The sequence below is a fragment of the Rhinoraja longicauda genome, chromosome 3, assembly GCF_053455715.1.
Source record: "Rhinoraja longicauda isolate Sanriku21f chromosome 3, sRhiLon1.1, whole genome shotgun sequence".
Classification (NCBI taxonomy): domain Eukaryota; kingdom Metazoa; phylum Chordata; class Chondrichthyes; order Rajiformes; family Arhynchobatidae; genus Rhinoraja; species Rhinoraja longicauda.
In genome coordinates, this window is record NC_135955.1 from 12,108,899 (window position 1) to 12,128,572 (window position 19,674).

Below are 19,674 nucleotides of genomic sequence, written 5' to 3' on the forward strand. Positions count from 1 at the left end.
CAGCTCAGATTATTCCTGGGGCATCCTGTTGTCAGCATGGAAGCGTGGTTTATGGCTGATCGTATCCTCTGATATCAGCAACTGGCCTCAAAGCTTTGAAGTGTTAAGAAGAACATCTTGCCATATGGACTGTCCTTTGTTCCCAAGAAAGAAGAGGTCACGATGGACACAGACGGACACGGAGGTCCCGAAAGACACATAAAGATTTATAGGGCATTGTAAACTTGCCATATAAGGCAGTGATGGAAAAATACTGGCACATGTATTTAGGGTATAAAAGGTGTGTAAATGGAAGCTTTCGGTGAGAGAGACTACACTAGCTTCCTGAGCGTTTCTAAACGCTCCGAAATCTAAGCTCTGTCCCACCTGGGTGAGTAGAATAAAGAGGTTAAACGAATTTGGTTGTCTGCCTGTTTTTTCTAATAGGCCACAGACTACAACACCTCTGCCTCCACGGATGCTGCCTAACATGTTGAGGACCTCCTGCAATTTGTTTTTCTGCATGTCAAATGTTTATGATGAGGTATAACTGTATTTAACAAGAACCTTATTCCTATCAAATATGGTTTCTCACATTTGTGACAAATTTACCCATTGTGCAATCAAAGCTACAAAATGCCAAAAACTTGATAACATATAATTTCATCATCACACAGCACAAATGTATTTTGCAATCCTTTTCATATTTTGCTTCAGGTTATAAACAGGGAACAATCTTGCTTCTTCCTTCCCGGTCTACTTTCTGAGAATTCGGCAAACTCTTTCTAATCAAGATTTAAGTGAAGTGCGGTGTGGACTTGAAATGTTACTGGTGTATTTTGCAATGCACCACAGATGGTTCAGCAGCCAGAGGGTGAAGCCCTTGTTGCTGCTGCCAGTTCCACTCAGATTCTGCAAAGTCAAGGACTTTGAAATGCAAAGTCTCAAAATGGACTTCTCCATTTGAAGCTGTCTGATGATTCTTGAAAAGTCTTTTGAGCCCTTTTACACTCTATGTTAACTGTAAAATTCAGAAAACTACAGGAAACAGCAAGGAGTCTCGGTTCTACTCAGCCAGTGGAAAGACTGAACGACATTTGAAAGCTCAGCGAGGGAAGAGAATGCTGTTCATTCTGCTTTGTGCCTTTGCACTGCCTGTCTCTGCTGATCGTAAGTATCCTTTAACAAGGGGCAGCAGTTGGTTTTCTGGCTGCTTCACTGTGAATGAAATGATTAGACAATAGACAATAGGTGCAGGAGTAGGCCATTCAGCCCTTTGAGCCAGCACCGCCATTCAATGCGATCATGGCTGATCACTCTCAATCAGTACCCCGTTCCTGCCTTCTCCCCATACCCCCTCACTCCGCTATCCTTAAGAGCTCTCTCCAGCTCGCTCTTGAAAGCATCCAACGAACTGGCCTCCACTGCCTTCTGAGGCAGAGAATTCTACACCTTCACAACTCTCTGACTGAAAAAGTTCTTCCTCATCTCCGTTCTAAATGGCCTACCCCTTATTCTTAAACTGTGGCCCCTTGTTCTGGACTCCCCCAACATTGGGAACATGTTTCCTGCCTCTAATGTGTCCAATCCCCTAATTATCTTATGTTTCAATAAGATCCCCCCTCATCCTTCTAAATTCCAGTGTATACAAGCCTAATTGCTCCAGCCTTTCAACATACGACAGTCCCGCCATTCCGGGAATCAACCTAGTGAACCTACGCTGCACGCCCTCAATAGCAAGAATATCCTTCCTCAAATTTGGAGACCAAAACTGCACACAGTACTCCAGGTGCGGTCTCACCAGGGCCCGGTACAACTGTAGAAGGACCTCTTTGCTCCTATACTCAACTCCTCTTGTTACGAAGGCCAACATTCCATTGGCTTTCTTCACTGCCTGCTGTACCTGCATGCTTCCTTTCAGTGACTGATGCACTAGGACACCCAGATCTCGTTGAACATCCCCTCTTCCTAACTTGACACCATTCAGATAATAATCTGCCTTTCTATTCTTACTTCCAAAGTGAATAACCTCACACTTATCTACACTAAACTGCATCTGCGATGTATCCGCCCACTCACACAACCTGTCCAAGTCACCCTGCAGCCTTATTGCATCTTCCTCACAATTCACACTACCCCCCAGCTTAGTATCATCTGCAAATTTGCTAATGGTACTTTTAATCCCTTCATCTAAGTCATTAATGTATATCGTAAATAGCTGGGGTCCCAGCACCGAACCTTGCGGTACCCCACTGGTCACTGCCTGCCATTCCGAAAGGGACCCATTTATCCCCACTCTTTGCTTTCTGTCTGTCAACCAATTTTCTATCCATGTCAGTACCCTACCCCCATTGTGTGTCCGTGAAAACGCAGCAGGATTAGTCTTTTGATGCTGTACTGAATGTGTTAGGCAGTCTTCCAGAAAGGGAATATGTGTATGTGAGAAGACCTTTAATACAAACACTTTAAAAATACAGTAAAGGATTGGTTTGAGAAAGAACAGATTATAATGCTGGAGTCAGAGCAGCTGGGGAGGATGTGTTTAGTTGTCGACCCCATGTTTCTGGATGAAGATATTAGCCCGTGAGTGGGGCTGAGGGGCACTGTGTCCTTGGCATAGTTTAAAGGTGAGGAAGGCTAAGATGATGCGAAATATCTTCTCTGAGAGTAATGCACCTATAGAATTATCAAATTCAATGTAGTTCAAGCCAAGCCACTTCTTGCCTTCAGCAAGGGGCTGAATATTTTCTCAGGCCGGAGAAATCAAGGGGAATGGGGACAAAGTTCAATTCTGTGATTAAGAGCCAAAATCATATTGACTGTTGACCAGTCTTGAACAACCGAATGTTTTCCTGTGTTGCTCTGAATGTCTTTGTTCTCATTGTTGATTCTGATCCTAATCAAATTGGTTTTGGTTTATTGTTGTCACATGTACTGAGGTAGAGTGGAAACCTGCACCAGGAATAATACCTTTCTCAAAATAACATCTCATATGCTAGGAATGAATTCCCGATCTTCCAATATACCTTGTTGTGGCCACGAACATTATTTTTAAACACCACTTCCTCTGCATGTGTAATGCTATATTCTTTACTCTCTTTTCTCTCATGCACTACGTGATGTAATCATGAATGGTATGATTTAGCCGGACAACACACAAAATAATTTTTCGGTTATCTCAGTACACATGAAAATAATAAAACAATACTAATTTTCCTCAATCAGTATTACCGCCCCATCTAAAATGTCCCTCCCGTCTCCATTATCAACATCTTGTAGCCAGGACCATTAAATGCCTGGTCCTGCCCCGACTGTGCCAGTCTTTAGTTATCTCCGTAACATCAATTTCCCCTATAGATATTTCTACCTATGAATAACCCCATGTAAGCTCACTCACATGTTTACTACTTTAGTGCTATCTGCCACTCACAATCTTGGTGCACCTTATTTCTCTTTTCTGTTGCCACACACTAGTAACGGATACTAATGGATACTAGTCCATTACTTTGCCTGTTTGGCTCAAACACTTCCTCGTGCACCAATAAATCTCCCTGCTACGACATTGTCCCAGTGTGGCTGAGGTGCAACCCATTGATCTTGGAGAGGTCTTTCCTGAAGCAGAACTGGTCCAATGCCCCTAGAATTTAGAGCAGAAATGAGAAAGTCACAAAAATTATTGCAGTAATTAAAATGTCCCGAGCATTGGAGCAGTAACCAGAATTCGCATGGATTAGCACAGCAACTAGAATATCACAAGAATTGAGCAGTATTTCAGCTCAAAAATCAATAAATGGCTCCCCAGCCCCAGTTTGTACCATTCACCTATATGCTGAAAGCAACTTAGAGTAGTCTGCTGATTAATGATGTGCATCATTGGGATGTGGGAAACAACCTAAGAAAGAGAAACCCATGCAGTTTTTGGTAGAAAGTGCAAATTACACACAGCACCCGAGGTCAGGATCGGACGTGGGTGTCTGACCGTGGATGTGAGGATTTGATTATTTTCGAAGGATTTGTTTGGCGAGGACAAACGAAAGCAGTCAGAATTTGCTTTTTGGAGTTCTATCGGAAAGCAGAGACTCTCTTTGTTGAAAGAGTCCTCTAATTAGGGAGGATTTTTTCGTGTTTCTGAAAATCGTAGGAGCGGCAGTGGCTGGCGGAAGGCCAAGTTGCACTTGAACTGGTGGGTGGTGTTTGTGGTCTGTAGCATCGGAAAGCTCCCTCCCACACTGACTTTGCCCGGTCCAGGTGTGCCGGGTAAGTACGGCAACAGTGCATTGGATTTTCGTTGAAGCTGGGAGGACGACCGAGACCTGGGGAAGAAGCCTCCGGAAGCTCCATTTTCTACGGCGGGAGGATTGGCACGGACTTTTCCCTATCTTATCAGGAGGAGACTGCTTCTGTTGCTTTGCCAGGAAAGCCTTCACAAGACTTTAAACTGCTGCAAATGCGTGGAGGTGTAGCAATAGCAGAAAGACTGCTTTGACTTATAAAATACTGAGACGTTTTGTTTTGCTCCACGCCCTAAAGATGGCGGCCCCTAAGAATTGTGCAGCTGCCGTACAGTCGGCAGTCTCCGTGACTAAGGGCCATGAGTCATTGGGGCGTATACATGGGGTGAAAGTGACCTTGCAGGGCAACATTACCTTCAAGGCTGTGCTAACCGCGCTGGGGGAGACTGTTGGCAAGAAGGCCATAGTCGCAGGTGCGGTGGTCAGTGGGAAGGCTGTTGTCATCCTAAAGACTGAGCAGTCGGTGGCTACCGTACTGGAAAGGGGGATCACGGTGGCTGGGATTTACATGGCGGTGGACCCATGGGGACGGCCCGTGCTGCCGGTCATGCTGTCCAACGTTCCCCCTTATGTTCCGGACGCGCTCCTGCTCCCACATGTAACTAAGCTGGGGGAGGTGCGGTCTGGGCCCACCAAACTGTTGCATAGGTTGGATGATCCCGAGATGCAGCATGTATTAACGTTCAATCGTCGCGTGTACATACAGCTGGCACAGGGGATTGATATGGAGGGGAGTTTTGAGGTGGAATGGGAAGGATTCTGCTATCGCGTGTTTTGGAACACGGGCCAAGCACGCTGCCATGCATGCAAAGAGGTGGGGCATTTCCGCAGGAATTGTCCCAGGTCCCGGGCTGCCAGCTCTACCAAGGTGGCCCAGGAAGGCAGTGCTGGCCCATCTGGGGCTGCTGGTTCTACCACGGTGGCCCGTGATGACTTTGTTCCCTTGCCCCCAAACTCCATTCCCCCACCACCCCCATGTCCCGTACCTGTGGCGGGGGATGCCGGTGCAGTGTGGGGGGTGGATGAGGGGCACTGGGAGAGTCAGAAGAGTAAGAAAGGTAAAAATAATAAGAAGAACATTCAAGCGAGACGCCAGGCAGAAGGTCACCTTAATGAGGGTCCCCCGGCAGTAGATATTATCGAGCTCGCCTCTGAGCCTAACCCTGGGAAGCCTGAGGGTCTGAAGGCTGGAGAGGATGAGCAGGTAGATGGCGGAGCGGAGGAACAGGCTTCAGCAATGGAACTGACTGTACCACCGCACCCTAGTGGTTATAAGAGGAGGAGGCGTGCGTCCTCTGACACGGAGAACGGCCCTGAAGGCCAGGGGCGACCTGAAGGGAGGCGTTTCTCCCCTGTTGAGGCAGAGTACCCAGTGCACGCTTCCTCTGGGCAGGAGGATGCCTCTGTAGTGCAGGGACCACCTGAGAGTGGTGACACACTACCCCAGGGGTCTGTTCCCCCAGGGATTGCATCCGCTGGCTTAGAGGGTGACCAGGGGAAGATTGATGGGGGGGACTTGAGTGTGGGGGTGGGTCCCCAGCCTGTGCTCCCCGTTAAGGCTATGAGTCCTATTGAGGGGTGTGCTGCCCCACTGGCTGAGGGAGCAGGGGAGACTCCGGGAACATCGCCCCCTGAGGGCCAGAGCGAGGTGGTTCCCCTGGTGGTGTGGACGGGGACTCTCTGGGTGATGGTGCTGGGGCGGGTGCCCTGGGTGCGAAGGAGGACATGGTCGTTTCGGATCGTGTCCTTCGGTCGGACTCCAGACGTGCTCTCTCACTGCCCGCCCCGGAAACTTCCTCCGACATTACTGCCCCCAATCCGGTTACAGAGGGCGGTGGGGGTGTGCAGGAGCCTGGCCATTTACCAGGCAGCTTGCCACAGTTAGAGGTACCGGTACCTGCCCCCGTCACTGATCCTGGGGGTGGGATGGTGATGGAGGAGGGACCGGGTGATGTGGCCAACCCGCCCACCTCACAGGGAGGGGTGAGCGAGGCGGCTGGGAGTCAGAACTATCCAGACTCGGGCTCAGACATTGAGTGGGAGGAGGAGGGGGACGTGGAGTCCAGCGACAGTGAGTTGATGGACTGTCCCACCCGCAGCCCCGTGTGTCGGCTTGTTGATATCTGGGAACTCCAGAACTTTCTGAAGGACAGCAGAGGGAAGAGGAATAAGGCAGATCTGGCTGTCAACCGCTGGTCGGACCTGACGGTACCCTTGCAGTCCATTTATGCCATCCTTCAGGAGGAGCAGAACGAGGCAGGTGTATTGAAAAATGAGCGGCGCCAGCTCCAAGAGCTTTTTAAGTCCCTAAAGAAAGGGCAGAGGGCTCGGGGAGGCTCCATTCCATCACGGGGGGCTGGTAAAAGTTCTCGTGCGCATTCAAAATGAAGCTCACTATAGCCAGCCTGAATATTAATGGGGGCAGGGGGTCTCTCCGTAGGTTTCACCATCTCTCGGTGCTGAGGGACGGGAGGTACGCGGTGAGCTTCCTGCAGGAAACACACACTGTGGCTAGTGACGAGCCCACCTGGCTCCTGGAGTGGGAAGGGGGGGTCTACATGAGCCATCTCACCTCCATTTCGAGTGGAGTGGCCTTCCTGTTGGCCCCATCTTTCCAGCCGGAGATCGTCAAGGTGCAGGACATTGTACCAGGCCGGTTGTTGTATCTGGCCGTGCGCCTGGATGGCGTGCTGTTACATTTTATTAATGTGTACGCCCCCAAGAGCGGTGCTATGCAGACGCGGTTAACACAAGAAGTGACTGCGCTGTTGAACACCATCGATCGGGGGGAGTGTGTTTTCCTGGGGGGTGATTTTAATTGTACCCTTGAGGCGAGAGATCGCTCTGGCATTCAGCGCGATCCGGCAGCGGTATAGACATTAAGTGAGTTGGTGGATTCTTTTGAGCTACTAGATGCTTGGAGGAATTTCCATCCCAACTCCGGTGCCTTCTCATACAGGTTTAAGGGGGGGTGGTTCCCGTATTGACCGTGTATACGTGTCTAAGGCCTATGTGTCCTGTGTCTCGGCAGCCTCCATGCGGTTGGAGCCGTGCTCGGACCACTGCCTGGTGCGAGTGGACTTTATCCCGACGCGCGCACGGGCAGGGTCTGCATACTGGCACTTCAACAACCGGCTGCTGGAGGAGCGCCGGTTCCGGGATTCATTCAAGCAGTTCTGGGCGGAGTGGAGGGAAAGGCAGGGGCGTTTCCTTTCCCTAAGGCAGTGGTGGGATGTAGGGAAGGCTTACGTCCGTCTGTTTTGCCAGGACTACACGAGGGGGTCGACCAAAGGGCGGGACTCCGAGATCGGACGGCTTGAGAGAGAGTTGCTCGACTCGGAGTCTCGCCTGGGTCAGACGGAGGGGGACTCGTGTGAGTGGGAGGATTACCAGAAGAAGAAAGGGGCACTGAGGGACTTGCAGCTGAGGAGGTCCCGGGGCGCGTATGTGAGGTCGCGAGTCCAGATGTTGCACGATCTGGACCGCGCCTCCCCCTTTTTCTTCTCCCTGGAGAAGTGCCGAGGTGCCCGCAGGCAGTTTGTCGAGTTGCTTGCGGACGATGGCTCCTCCATCACGGATCCGGAGAGGATCGGTGCCTCAGTTTGGTCGTTCTATGACACTCTGTTCTCCGAGGGTACATCTAGTGGGGAGGCACAAGGGGTGCTGTGGGAGGGCTTACCCGTAGTGTGCAAAAAGGTGGCTGAGCGCCTCGATGATCCCCTAACTCTGGAGGAGTTGACTGGTGCCCTGCACCAGCTCAGGAGGGGCAAGTCTCCGGGGCTGGATGGGATGACTGTGGAGTTTCTTCGAGTCTTCTGGGGTGTCTTGGGGGGCGACTATGTGAAGGTGTTGGGGGAGAGCCTGGCGACCGGGGAGATGCCCTTCTCGTGGCGCAGGGCAGTCGTCGTCCTGCTGCCCAAGAAGGGCGATCTCCGCCTCTTGAAGAACTGGCGCCCTGTCTCTCTTCTCAGTACGGATTACAAAGTCTTTGCACGGGCATTGGCCAATCGCCTGGGGCCTGTGCTGTCCCATGTGATCCACCCTGACCAGTCCTACACAGTCCCGGGCCGGTCCATCCAGGACAATATCCATCTGGTCCGGGACCTGATCCATCTGTGCCAGAGGGCTGGTCAGTGAGTTGCCTTTCTCTCCCTTGACCAGGAGAAAGCGTTTGACCGGGTGGGACACGACTACCTTCTCGGGACTCTGCGGGCGTTTGGATTCGGACCCCATTTTGTGGCCCGGGTCCGGCTCCTATACGTTGCTGCAGAGTGCCTGGTCAAGGTCAATGGCTCTTTGTTGGCTCCCATTCACTTTGGGAGGGGGGTTTGTCAGGGATGCCCCATGTCCGGCCAGCTTTATTCCCTCTGTGTGGAGCCATTCCTGTGTCTCCTACGGAGGCGGCTGGCAGGTTTGGCTTTGCCGGGGCCGGGGGTGGAGGTGGTTCTCTCGGCCTACGCCGACGATGTGCTACTAATGTTCACTGACCCGGTTGACCTGCGGAGGATGCGTGAGTGCCAGCGGGTGTTCTCAGCCGCATCCTCCGCCAGGATCAACTGGGGGAAGTGTGCTGGGCTCTTGGTGGGTCAGTGGCAGGTGGACTCCCTGCCGGAGGAGATGGCAGTTTTTGCGTGGAGCACCACGCACCTCCTCTATCTGGGGATCCACCTGAGTCCCACTGAGGGGGCTTGGCAGGCGAATTGGCAGGAGCTGGAGGCGAAGGTCGTCGCCCGTGTGGGGCGCTGGTCAGGCCTCCTTGGTGTGTTATCATATCGGGGTAGGGCTTTGGTCATAAACCAGCTGGTGGCCTCTCTGCTGTGGTACCGGCTGGCCACTCTGGTCCCGTCCTCTCGTTTCATCGCCATGATACAGAGGAGGTTAGTTAACTTCTTCTGGGATGAGAGGAACCACTGGGTCTCTGCTGGTGTTCTGAGTCTCCCGTTGGAGGAGGGCGGTCAGGCGCTGGTCTGCGTCCGCACTCAGGTGGCAGCTCTCTGACTCAGGACCCTGCAGAGGTACGTGTACTCCGAGTGCCCTCCCAGATGGCACTCGCTGGCCATGTACTTTTTCTGCCGGAGCGCTGCCTCCAGGAGGGATCACGGCTCCCGGTAGCGGGCATGAGTCAGCGCGCTAGGCGGGAGTTGCCTGTTTTTTACCGTGATCTCCTGAGAGCCAGGAATTTGGTCACCTTCAGCCAGGGCGCTGCTCCTCAGGGGGAGGGGGGTGCTGTGGTTGTGAGGGGGGCCGGTCCTCACCCTGTCACGGTGGGTGTCGAGGAGAGGCGTGTGCGTGGAGCGATTCCGACCGGGCTTACCCCCGCTCCGTCGGAATTGCTCATCGGACCGACGGCCCGTGTCCCTTCCCGAGAGCCGGCCCCACGCAATATGAGCCGCCTTTCCCAGATGCCCAGCGTGCCGTTCCGTGATGCGGAGGCGCATCTTGTACAGGCTGCTCCTGCACACTCTCCACTTCCTCGCTCTCGTCTTCCGTCCGGACACGCCCTGGCGGTCCGTGTTACCACCTGACGGCGGGAGCGGTCCCCAGTGGAGGTCTCTGTATAAGGGGGTCCTCCCACTTTACATCGGGGACCTGGGGTGGAGAGTGTTGCATAAGGCTATAGCCTGTAACAGGTACTTGAGCCGGTTCACGGTCTCGTCTGCCGCCTGTCGCTTCTGCGGCGAGGAGGAGGCCTTCCGGGAACGCTGGTCGCCGCGGGGGGTTGAATGTATTGTTGACAGAGATGGCGGGATTTTAATGTGATAATTGTTTAATTTGTAAACTGCCGATACAGGCGGCTATTGTTTGATCACATTTTGCTTAGTATGTTTGTATGTTTTTCTTTGGAATAAAACTTTTATATATTAAAAAAAAAAAAAGAGGTCAGGATTAAACTCTGAATCCATAGAGTTGTGTGTTAGCAGCTCCACTAGCTGCTCCACTGTGCCAGCTGTGTACATCTTCGATCAGTGGTAGGGTACTTTCTTGGTGGGATCTTTCTGTGCACTACTTGCCTGTTGCATTCCCAGCGCTACTTCACCACCAACACTTCAAACCTGTGAAGCTCTGTGGACCACCACCCCCTGACTGTGAGGGAAGTGATGTAAATACAAGGCCCCTCCTGGTCATCAGCTTATAGCTGTGAGAGAGAGATGTGGCTCCAGTGAAGAGCCGGCACAGCCCGGACGGAGGAGGGGAACCACTGCTGGTGCCACAGTCCCACCTTTCCCGTTTCCCAGTGCTCACCACGTGGTGAGGGTGACACACAGCACGGCAACATCACAGATCAAATGTCTTCCACAAGGGCAAGGACCCAGGGGGGGTGCAACCTCCTACAGTGACTGTGGCCCTCAGTTCAGTCTTAACGTTACATCTCTGTGTCTTCACAGGCCACACTGCCAATGATTGGACCATGGAGACACCGGACCAGGTGATGGGGAGGGAGGGGAATCCCATGGTTCTGTATTGCAAGTTCATTCACCCTCGCCATGATTACAAAGGCAACATCAGCATTATCTGGAGAGAGAAGAATGCCAAATTGCCGTTTTTCAAATACACAAATTATCCATCAGGAGACAAGTATAGAAATGAGATCCTGAGTAATGAAGGAGTTCGCTACAAACCAATGGGGAACCCTCGGAAGAACAATGCTTCCATAATCATTAATCAGCTGGAAAAGAAGGATACAGGAAAGAACTTCAACTGTCGTGTTGAGCTCACGGAACGAGAAAAAGCAATGTTTGGAAGGCCACATGGGCCTATCAAATTATCAGGTGAGGAATTATTGTGCTGCAAACAAACAATTTGCCTGTCTTCCTCCAGTTGCCCAGTGATAGGGGGATAGAGTTGGGGGGGAAGGGGGGCATGGAGGAGGTGTTTATCAGATGGGTGGAGACAGTGATAATGGCGAGTGGTGAAAAGGAGACATAAAAGGTGTCAGACAAGGAAACAAAATATAAAGGCGGGAGATGGGCTGGGGATAGACTTGGGATAGAAGGAATTATGGGATTTGAGGATGCGAGATGAACAAGGGAGAAACAAGGAGCAGTGTGACTGGGAGATGGGAGAAATGTGTGCACAGTAGTGGGGGGTGGGGGGTGGGGGGGGGTGGTGGGAGGCACTACTTTAAATTTTTTGAGTTCAGTGTTCATACGGTTTAGGTTATAAGCTACTCAAGCTGACTCTGAGGTGCTGTTCTTCCAGTTTGCGTGTGCTCTCTCACTGATAATCCACAAAGCCAGCGACTGTCAGGTCGGTGTGGGAACAGAAAGAGGAGTTAAAAAGCTTAGTAACCAGGAGCTCCAGCAGGCCTTGGCGGACTGAACACAAGTATTCATTACATTGGGGACACAGAATGCAAGGGATGAGGTTGGAAGAATCATACCTTCGATGTGTGCATCAGGCACTGTGAAAGAGAAAATAAACAAAGTGGAGAATGTAGATTGACAGCTAGAGTGAAAGTGCAACTAAAGAGTAATGCAAGCGTTTAACGTGGTAGATTGGAAGATCGGGTAATTCAACCGTGTGAAGCCCATTCAAGATTCCAGCAATAGGTAAGAAGCTGTTCTTCCATCTGGTGATACCTACTTTCAACTTTTTGTATCTTCTGGGTGCGAGAATGTCAGGCTATTAGTGGTCCTTGATAATGCTGGTTACTTTCCCGAGGCAGCATTATGTGTAGAATGGTGAAACAGAGAATCAAAAGTGACCCTGGCAGATTGGAGAGACAGCATTTGTTCAGGCAGGGATGGTCCCTGGTTTTTAAAACAATGCTTAGACTATTACGTGAAATGGGAGGAGTCAGGCACACAGATGCTCAAACCAACTCTCTCTCATCCATTAAATCATGGCTAATTGTGGTCCTTGTTCATTCATTGAGAGATCCCCCAGACAGTGATCTCCATGAGACGCAGAGAAACTGTGGACCTTTGGTTTGAACTTACTCAACTACTTTTTATCCACAGCTTCTGCACCCTGTGGATTGCTTGATTGTAATCATGTATAGTCTTTTCGATAACTGGTTAGCATGCAATAAAAGTTTTTCACTGTACCTCGGTACAGGTGACAATAAACTAAACTCTGGGATGAAAAATTCAGAAGGTTCACAAACATTCTTGCTGGGAATTTCTTGTCCTCGGTCTGAATGTCTGACTGCTTTTTGCAAGTCCCTGACCAGTGGTTTTTGAATCATAAGCAGAAGGAAAGAATCTTTCTACAAGTACTTGGGAAATCTATCTATTCCCCAGAGCTCTCTGTCCATCGACATCCATCAGCCCCATTCCCCCATTCCTTCCATACAATCCCCCAAATTACTCCAGTCAAGCGTGTTTAATAGTCGGTATTTATTCACAAAATGCTGGAGTAACTCAGCAAGTCAGGCAGCATCTCGGGAGAGAAGGAATGGGTGACGTTTCGGGTCGAGACCCTTCTTCACACTGATGTCAGGGGGGGCGGGACAAAGGAAGGATATAGGTGGAGACAGGAAGATAACGGAAGATCTGGGAAGGAGGAGGGGAAGAGAGGGACAGAGGAACTATCTAAAGTTGGAGAAGTCGATGTTCATACCACTGGGCTGCAAGCTGCCCAGGCGAAATATGAGGTGCTGTTCCTCCAATTTCCGGTGGGCCTCACTATGGCACTGGAGGAGGCCCATGACAGAAAGGTCAGACTGGGAATAGGAGGGGGAGTTGAAGTGCTCGGCCACCAAAGTTACCAATATGTTTGGTTTATAAGTTACGATGTTTATACCACTGGGCTGCAAGCTTGGTTTCGCCAATGTAAATAAGTTGATAGTCGTATGCACTGGGATTAGAACAATACAATTATTCATTGCTGCAACTTTGCAGGCACATTAATACAACATAATAATAAATATACAACAAACACCAAGACAGTAAATTATCAGTTATACATGGTAAACCAGACCATTATAGTGCAAGCATTTGAATAACATTTGAAGTAAGTAGTGCAACCTTATACAAAGTCGTGTTCTGTGCAACTGGGATATTGGCTGAACTCTTGAGGCAACACCTGTAAGTCCTGTTGATGTTGTGGAAGTTGAAATCCATGATGGACCGGGGAATGTTTTTTCTGCAGCCTCCTTGGCTTTGGGGCATTCTGGTTACCAAAGGAGGCTGTGAAGTAGCCAGTCAGTATGGTCCTGTAGAAGTTGGAGTGTATTCAGCGAAGTGCCTCAAACATCTGAGGAATTGGAAGAGCTGATGAGCTTTCTTTGTGATCGATCGCATCAATGCACTGGGCCCTGAAAAACTCAGTGAAGTGCATGTCCAGGAGCTTGAAGCTGTTTACTCTCACCACTGTCGTGCCCCCGATGATAACAGGTTTATGGAATCTAGGTTTTCCCTTCCCCAGGTCAACAATGAGCTCCTTGGTTTGTCTAAAGTTCACAGCAAGATCATTGTTTTGGCAGCACTCAACCAGATAATTGATCTCCCTCCTGTACATTGACTCATCATTATCATTTATTCATTCAACAACAGCAGTATCGGCAGTGAATCATCTCTCTATCTGAAGCATTTTTTGAATCTACCAACCTCACAGGCAGTGAATGCCTGGGCCCTGGATTAATGAAATGTACTTTGTATCGTTTTTGCTTACGTTCATGACAATTTAAATCTGTCTCCTTGTCTTCGAAACTAGTTGTTACTGTGTCCACTTCAATCGAATCTAGTCTCGACTTTCAAAGAAAACTGAATCAGCTTTACCAGTCTAACCCTGGAGGTGACTGTGAAGTAAGACTTTTATGCATCCTCTCTCATCCTTGACATCCTGGAGAGTGATGACTGGAAATGGAAACAAATCTCTTGCAGTTGAACAGGTTCAACACAGCCTTCACCCCTATATTTACTCATATTCACTTACCAATCAAGTGACTTCACAACAGCTGATCACCAGGGCAATCCTGTCCCAAAGCTATCATAGATTCCTCCACCTTCCTGCTTCTCTGCAACATAAAAGACATTTGTTTTGTTGTAACTTTTCCCAGTTCTGATCCTCAACCTGACAATCATTTGTATCTCTCCTGTTTTATAGCAGTGAAGCTGTGCTAATCCTGTACTTCATGCTTTCGTCATTGAGCCCCACGTCTCACACTTCACTAACCATTCCCTCAATGTGTCACATTTAGGGTTTTTTAACTGTCTCGTAAGGAGTTCCTTGGCACCCTTTAGCATTGTTCTGTTTAATCTATCTTATCTCTCATTTCTGTGTAGGTATTATCACTCGGTGTGTGTCTCTGTTAATTTTTATCTCACACACCTTCTCCACTTCTTCATATTCCACTTGCAATCTTCTTACAATTCAATGGAAAATGAACATGTAGTAGAACATGCAGTAGAAAATGTAGTAGAGGTGTACTACATCCACTGGAACCTCCCTTATCATTCCTGCTAGATATATTGTCCACCCTAACCCTAAACTCCACTTAAATTGTCAACAGAACTTCCCCTTCATCAAGGATTAAATCAAAAATTGCTGTAAAATTAATCAGGTCTGAATGCAGAGTCAACTCGAGGGGCTACAATATCCATGTAGGAAGGTGTGTTGCTGCTACTCAGGTGGGTTTAACCTAGTTTGGCAGAAGGTTGGGAACTGGAGCAGGGGGAGGTATTGAATGGGATGTAGACTTCAGCTTAAGACTGATCAGAAGGGCTGGCAGGGCCAGGTTAATGAACACAGTGGAACTGATGGACTGAAGTGTGTTTATTTCAATGCTATGTGTATTATGTGTAAGGTAGATGAATGTAAAGTTTGGATTAGTGCATGGAACTATGATGTTGTGGCCATTAGAGTTTTGGTTGAGCGAGGGGCAGGACTGACAGCACAATGTTCCAGGGTTTTAGGTGTGATTTAGCAGCATTGTAGGTTATATACAAATACAAGCAGGTCACCTGCAATTACTTTATAATAATAATAATAATAATGTATTCCTTTATTCGTTCCACACCGGGGAAATTTACAGTGTTACAGCAGCAAAGTGGATAGCAAGAGAGCATTCATTATAAATAAAAGATACATAAATTGTCATCAGTTTTCCATGTGTTCTTAGCTGTTATTGTTGACTCATCTGTTGGGAGCAGTGCTGGTTGTGCAGTCTCACAGCAGCGGGAAGGAAGGACCTCCTATATCTCTTCTTCATGCACTTGGAGTGAAGGAGTCTGTCACTGAAGGAGCTACTCAGTGCAGTGACAGTGTCCTGCATGGGGTGGGAGTCGTTGTCCAGCAGCGATCTTATCTTTGCCATCATCATCCTCTCTCCCACCACCTGCACTGTCGAGGGGGCAACCTAGGACAGAGCTGGCCTTCCTGACCAGCTTGTTGAATCTCTTCTCTTCCCTTCCACCGCTGAGATGCTGCTGCTCCAGCAGACCACTCCATAGAAGATGGCCGATGCATCCACTGTGTTGTAGAAGGTCCTTAGGAGTGCTCCCTGCATTCCAAAGGACCAAAGTCTCCTTAGCAGATAAAGTCTGCTCTGGCCCTTTCTGTATAGAGCATCGGTGTTTTCAGTCCAGTCCAGTCCAGTTTATTGTTGAGGTGGACACCCAGGTACTTATAAGAGGCCACCCTCTCGATGTCCATTCCCTGGATGTTCACCGGTGTCGGGGGCACCTGGCTGCGTCTGCGGAAATCTCCCACCATCTCCCTGGTTTTCCCCGCGTTGATCCGGAGGCAGTTCCGCTGGCACCAGTCTACAAACTCCTTGATCAGTTCTCTGTACGTCCTGTCCTCATGGCCCGTGATGAGGCCGACGATGGCAGAGTCGTCAGAGAACCTCTATAGATAGGAGTCTGCAGAGCTGTGCTTGAAGTCCACAGTGTACAGGGGGAACAAGAATGGAGCTAGCACTGTTCCCTGCGGAACCCCAGCAATCAACTTATTCAAGTTGATTTGAGAATTCTGCATATTATTTATAAAGAAGTTGAAGTTACATTTACAGTTACATTTCACCGTTCTAGAGCAGCGCAGGAGGGTCAGGGACAGATGGGTCAGAGTGGGAGTGGGATGGAGAAACATGGTCGCAGATGTGTAGGAATGAACTGTAGATGCTGATTTATACTGAGGATAGACACAAAATGCTGGAGTAACACAACGTAGGCAGCATCTATGGAGAAATGGAATAGATTCTTCTTCAGGTCTGAAGAAGGGTTCCATTCTGAAACATCACCTACTCCTTTTCTCCAGAGATGCTGCCTGATCCGATAAGTTACTCCAGCATTTTGTGTCTATCAATATGGTCACAGACACAGATGATGTATTGATAAAGAAAATGTGGTTAATGCATTCGACCAATGAATAATGTCCATATTTTAAATCTTTCTCTATCCAAGATGATGTCAGAGCATCCATGGTGATCGGGAAGAGAGAACGTTCTGCCACACTGCCCTGCACCTTCAGCCCCCCGAGCGTCAAGCGCAGGGTGATCACTGTCCTCTGGATGAAGGGGACTCCATTGGAAGAGTCCGTTGTCTTTAATCATACACGTTCCTACTCCACAAGTGGTCACGGCACTAACATTGTAAATAGAGGAGGTCGATATGAGCTGGTGGGAAAGCTTGACGAAGGAGAAGCTTCCATCAGAGTGAGGGGACTCACGTTGAATGACACCAACGACTATTTCTGTCATGTTTGGACCTGGAATTCCCCTCGCACGGGATTGATTTGGGTGACTCAGGATGAGACGAGACTACAGGTTTTGGGTAAGGAAACAGTCAGTGTTGAGGAGTAAATGATAAAATCACATTGAACAACGGTAAGAAGAATCAGCTTTGTTCTGTTTCCTCTCTGAATATTTCACTCAATTCTCCTGCTGGGTCACTTACAACCCCTCACCCCTTCCTGGTGCTACTGGATGGAGTTTCTCCCTATGTGCGAATGAATAACAGTGAATTTAATTGACTTTAATCCCTCTCTCGGCTTCAGGCACCATCTTGGAGCTGTCTGTTGGGAGTGATAATGTATCTGGAGATACCTGTGTGTGCGGAGGGAATGGACAGGTTGATCTTTGGAGCTGCCATTTTTCTGGTCTACTTTCTTGTGATTGGCTTCACTTTCTAGTGGTTGGACATAGGTGAACATCATGTCTAATCTCCATTGCTGGTGTTCATGGAAGAATCATGGGACCACCAGTAACATTATTGTCAGCCTCTGGTTCTGGTAATGGGGAGGGGGTGAGAGAGAGTAACTCGGGTGTGAGTGATCCTTGATTATGTTGGCTGCTTCCCCAAGGAGTAAATGCAGTTGATGGGTGGGGGAACGAGGGGAAACCTTTTATTCAATCTGCATGGTTAATCCTGAGCTTTCTGTTGCTTGTAATTTGAATCCTCATTGCAATTCCCCCTCTGACTATTTTTTGTGACTTCCTTATAACCAGTCTAATGCAATTTGAAGAACAGGGCTCACAGCTTCATTCCAGACTCAATTGAATTCATGAATTCTGAATGATACTTTTTCTCTCTTTTATCAGAACTAACCAGTTCTACTGAAGATAAGCAAAAATGGAATATTGATCATTTATTCTCTCAATATTTATTCACAAAATGCTGGAGTAACTCAGCAGGTCAGGCAGCATCTCAGGAGAGAAGGAATGGGTGACGTTTCGGGTCGAGACCCTTCTTCAGACTGAGGAATGGGTGACGTTTCGGGTCGAGACCCTTCATCTCTCAACGATTTGTTCTCTCAACGCTTATTGCAATTTCAATAAGTTAGGTGAAGATTCAGAGGTTGTATAGAGGGGTGGATCGGAAATAGGAAATATCTCTGAAAGGGTGAGTCGAGGTTTGCTGTTGATGAAATTATCTAGTTGGTAAATTAAGGAAGGAAATTGGTGACAGAGAACACGAACAAAGATATAATCTAGAGCTGCAAATTGCACGTCAGAGGTGCAAGAAACACCCAGCAGATGAGGCAGTGTCAGTGGAGAGAGGAGAAAGGAGTCAGTATCGCAGATGAATAACCTGCTGCAGAACTTCTGATACAAACAGCGAGAAATTTACCAGAAATTGTTGTATTCAATGTTGACTCAATGGTTCATTGGGTCAACTTGAATGGAACAATTTCTGGTGACTTGCTCGCTGTTTGTATCAGAACTGGCGAGTTCTACAGCATCTGCGATACTGTCTCAGTTCTTCTGAAGAAGGGTCTCAACCCGAAACATCACCCATTCATTCTATCCAGAGATGCTGCCTGCCCGCTGAACTACTCCAGCATTTTGTGTCTATTTTCGGTTCAATGGTTTCTTTATTATCACATGTACCAAGTACAGTGAAATACTTTTTTGCATACATATCAGCAAGAATATCAGTTTTCATAAATAAGCACAATCTCCCCGGCCAGTACATAATGTACAGAAGTGCCCACTGAGTCTGTGCAACAGTTGCCATTTTGCACCATTTTACAGTCCTAGTTGCAGTGGCCAGAGAGGCCCATTGCAGCCGTCGCCTCCATTCCAGTTGTCCTGAGAACGTTTGGACCGCACTTTTGTGGTTGCAGCTCCTGGACTGTGGAACAGCATCCCCCTCCCATCAGATCTGCCCCCTCCATTGGCTCTTTTAAGTCCAGGCTCAAAACATACTTTTATTCTTTGGCGTTTTGAAGCCTTCTGTTGAGGTTGATTTTTGTTTTGTGCTCCATTTGAACTGTTTATTTTGTGCCCGTGTGTCATAGAGTCATAGAGTCCTACAGCACAGAAAGAGGCCCTTCGGCCCATCGTGTCCGCGCCGCCCGTTACCAAACACAGTCTAATTTTAATCCCATTTACCCGCATTTGGACCGTAGCCCTGAATGTTGTAGCATTTCAAGTGCCCATCCAAATGCCTCTTAAACGTTGTGAGTGTTCCCGCCTCCACCACCACCCCAGGCAGTGAGTTCCAGACTCCAACCACCCTCTGGGTGAAAAAGTTCTTTCTCACATCCCCTCGAAACCTCCCTCCCCTTACCCTGTATCTATGTCCCCTCGTTGTTGAACCTTCCACCAGTGGAAAAAGTTCCCCGCCATCTACCTTATCCATGCCCCTCATGATCTTGTACACCTCGATCATGTCTCCTCTCAGCCTTCTCTGCTCCAGGGAAAACAACCCCAGTCTGCCCAGTCTCTCCTCATAGCCGAGGCCCTTCATCCCTGGCAGCATCCTGGTGAATCTCCTCTGCACCCTCTCCAAAGCTATCACATGCTTTCTATAATGTGGTGACCAGAACTGTACACAATACTCCAGCTGTGGCCTCACCAGTGTTCTGTACAATTCCATCATTACCCCCGTACTTTTATATTCGATGCCCCGGCTAATGAAGGCCAGTAACCCATATGCCTTTTTAACCACCCTATCCACCTGTCCTGCTGCCTTCAAGGACTTGTGTACCTGTACTCCAAGGTCCCTCTGTACCCCTG